Source organism: Gymnogyps californianus, chromosome 13 (assembly GCF_018139145.2).
Source record: "Gymnogyps californianus isolate 813 chromosome 13, ASM1813914v2, whole genome shotgun sequence".
Classification (NCBI taxonomy): domain Eukaryota; kingdom Metazoa; phylum Chordata; class Aves; order Accipitriformes; family Cathartidae; genus Gymnogyps; species Gymnogyps californianus.
Genome location: NC_059483.1, coordinates 22,460,119 through 22,464,050, shown reverse-complemented (window position 1 = coordinate 22,464,050; position 3,932 = coordinate 22,460,119).

Here is a 3,932-nt window from a genome sequence, read left to right as displayed (position 1 = left end):
TAAATTTCTTATGCGCAAGGAAAAGACAATTTTATGTCAGTTCCAGACTTCTCCGTTGTGTTAGCTCTGCCCCCAAAATCCCAAGCCTCAAGAACAATTTATGAATAACAGTGCTCAAAGGAGCTCAAGTACAGTAATAGTCGAAGGTAATCTATTGTTTCAGCAATATATCTTTCCTAATGCAGACATTTCTTAGAAGTGTTGGATGAAGAGCCAAATCATTTTAAGACCAAGTAAAACAACAAATCACATTTTGCAACCAATGTTCTTGCATTGTTTTCCTCTGAGTGGTTGGACATGTGGATAGAAAACTGTTTCAGTTGCTGGGCAATTGTCATTGCTTCTCAGCCACGTATTTTTATTGTTAAAGTAAATCTTACTTCATTTTGTATGTGGGATTTTTCAAAACCAAGGAGACCTAAAATAATCGCTATGGATCGTAAGTATTTGTCGTGGTTTAACCCCAGCCGGCAACTAAGCCCCACACAGCCGCTCGCTCACTCCCCCCCCGTGGGATGGGGGAGAGAATCGGAAGAGTAAAAGTGAGAAAACTCGTGGGTTGAGACAAAGACAGTTCAATAGGTAAAGCAAAAGCTGCGCACACAAGCAAAGCAAAACAAGGAATTCATTCACCACTTCCCATCGGCAGGCAGGTGTTCGGCCATCTCCAGGAAAGCAGGGCTCCATCATGCGTAACGGTTACTTGGGAAAAGAAAACGCCATCACTCCCAACGTCCCCTGCTTCCTTCTTCCCCCAGCTTTATATGCTGAGCATGATGTCATATGGTATGGCCTTTTCTTTTTTACGATCCATAGCGAAAGAAAAGAGAAACTGTTTTTGGAGTATGGTTTAGTTGAAAACAACTTGTCAGCAGCAGTTTCAGAACAAGTGGTAGCTGTCGCCCATTCCTTCCCCCATCCCCAACCATTCATTTCCCCTGACAGAAGGCCATAGCAGAGCAGCAATACACACCCATCTTTGCACAGTTCTGCCCCTGAATGCTTTGCCCTGGCCTCTGCAGTAAATTTAATTCCAATGGTATAAGAATAACAAAGGGGGAAAGTATTTGTTTTGAAAGATTGGCAAGTGATGTTATCCCTCTAAGATCAACAGATTGCTCATGACATTCTGTATTACAGTGTCACATAAGAGAACACATTCTACCTGGTTTAAGCCCAGTGGGTCAGCAACATCCACCAAGATTACTTCTGCAAAAAGAGAATCATCTGTTGCTGAAAGAAATCGAGTGAGTCTTTAGTCAGCTCTGTATATTTATTTCTTCAAAAAAGTCATAGTCAACTGGCTGTTGAAAAGAGGCCTGATAAAACACCCAGTGAAATCAGTTGGTGTATTGAGAAAGGAAAGACTGACTCTGGTTAATACTTGTCCATATAAATGACAGTTCAGGAAGCTTCAGTGGTCATCTTAAGAGACTTTTGAAATACAGAAGGCATAATCCCCTGGGTGATGCAACAGATAACAGGAAAGATCTGCCTGCTTCTTTTATAAATATTCATATTTATATTCAAGCTTCATGGCTGAATTATTTCATAGGCTTATATGTCCATTTTTTTGGAGAGTATGTCTATGCTAAAGTAGCTACATACAGTCTTCTAGGGTAAAATTACTCTGGTTGGAGAGAAACAATCATACTGACTGATTCCAGATGCTTAGTTCATTTTGATTTATTATAATTAGCTGATGAGAGTTCAAAGAATTACTTATTTAATGTATATAATAATACAAGAATGATTAGTTAGCTCACGACTGTTGCACAGATATCCACATTTAGAGTCAGGCGAAAAGAACTTCCTTTGCTAACCAAGAAGTCCAGCTACACAATCATCCTTCTATTTCTCTAAAGAGAATGAAACCCTTAAATATGTCTGAAAAGCTACTATACGCTCTCTAAATATTTTTTAGAGATCTATAAAGGTATGCAGCAATGCATATATTATTTGGCAGGGACCAGTGAGGGCCAGCGGCTCCCCGGGGGGCAAGGAGCCAGGAACCAAACATGATACCAAGGTGGCAGGGCCCAGCCCCACAGCACCCAGGCAGGGCAAGCCCAGGGATGGCAGCTGGGGTCAGCCGGGAGGCCGGACCATCAGACAAGCTCATAATGAGGAGGCAGGTCTGAGGTGATGCCAGGAGGTCAGTTTGCAGCTCAGGGTCGGGTCCAGTGGCAGTAAACGGAGTGAGATGCAGTCTGCTGATTGCCAGGCAAGTCCGTGGTGGCAAGGCGGTGCTGAGATCAAGCCAGGAAGACCGGGCTCAGATCAAGGAGGTCCATGGCCAGACATAGACATGGCTGTACCACAGCTGAACATGGAGCTGGAGACCAGCACCCCCACAGCACAGCTCAGGCAGCGGCTGAGGGCCCAGGGCTGAGATGGGCCCATGAGCTCATGGGCAGGGGTGTGGGTGGAAGCACCAGGAAAAGCTGGGTCAAAGCAATTAAAGTCTATTAGTACACTCATGGCCTTGACATTATTAAATGTGCTTAGTGACTCTGCCGTGTCTTTAAGATTTAATGTATTTTTAAGTGAGTTACTCCATTGAGTTTTTGCTGATGATACAGATGACTTCATTAGCCAGACATGTTTTCTAAGTGTGCAACGAAGTTTATAAATTACATGAAATTGGTTATTGAGGATGTCCTGTGGAATAAAAAGCTAGAGCTTACACGGTACAAAGGAGGGCAGAAGTCTTCAGGACTCAATTAGGGCAAATGCCTGAAGCAGCAGATTGGTGTGACGTGAAAATGGGAAGATACAACCTGCATATGAAGGTACCATGAGGTCATATCCAACGTAACCAATGGCCAGTGTGCCAGAGTGAGATACAGTGAGAAAGTGTCTCAATGAAGTATTCTCTAAAGCATGTTCTTTGACAGGAAAAAAACACCCAACCCTCTTTTTGCTGTTCTTATTTTTAAAACAACCTATGGAATAACCTGTTGGGTCCCAGCTGCTCAGTATACTTGAGCTATGTCCATCTTCAAGCTATCGTTTCCTTTTATCACACAGGCAGTTGTACCATTGAGCCAATTGTTACGTCTGTAAAGCTGACTACAGTGTTAAAAACTACACTAATATTTGATGGTCTGTATGGCACTTCAAAGAACTATATAGTGCACGATGGAGCAGTCCTCGCTGAAGGATGTCTGTAAGACCACACACATAAAAAAGATCGAAGAATAACCTATATAACCTGAAGAGTAAAGTAGCTTAGGCACTATACCATGATAATAATAGTAGATGTTTACATGTACACAGTCTTGACGGAGTTCTGGTGTCCCTCTAAAATGGGATATTCAACTAAAGGGTCAGATTTTGTAGTGCTGCTGCTTCTATTTTTGTGCAGTGCCCTAAGGTTAAAACATGACAATGTAAAACCAAGGTCAAGAGGTACCCTTGATTGTACCAGGGCATGCACTGAAGCACACTGAAGTGTATTATCAGCTGTCTGATCCTCAGGCATCTGCTGCAGTCAATCTGCAGCCCTGGGTGCTTGCTTGCTTGCTTTCAAATGCTTTTCTCACTTCTCCCAGTGTTTTATACAAGTGATTCCAAAATTGAAGTTTTGCTGACTAGGAACCAGTGACAGAAGATCTCTACATAGTGTTTTATTCCAAATACAACTAAAAATATTAATTATTAATTTAACATGATTGGACTATATGAGCCCGAGTCTTCCATGATGTATACGTCAGTTGAATGCTTGTGCAATTCTGTTTACTTCAACAGGGTGCCTCCTGATCTGTGACTCCAGAGCAGTATCAGATCCAATAGCTAAAACTTTTCTTTGCTGGGCAATCATACTGAACTGTGTAGAATGGATTATGAAGTCTACATTTGAGATTCATAATCAATCCATCTTGTATCAGCATATGTTTGCTGTCAAGCAACTGTAACTGGACACCAGAGAT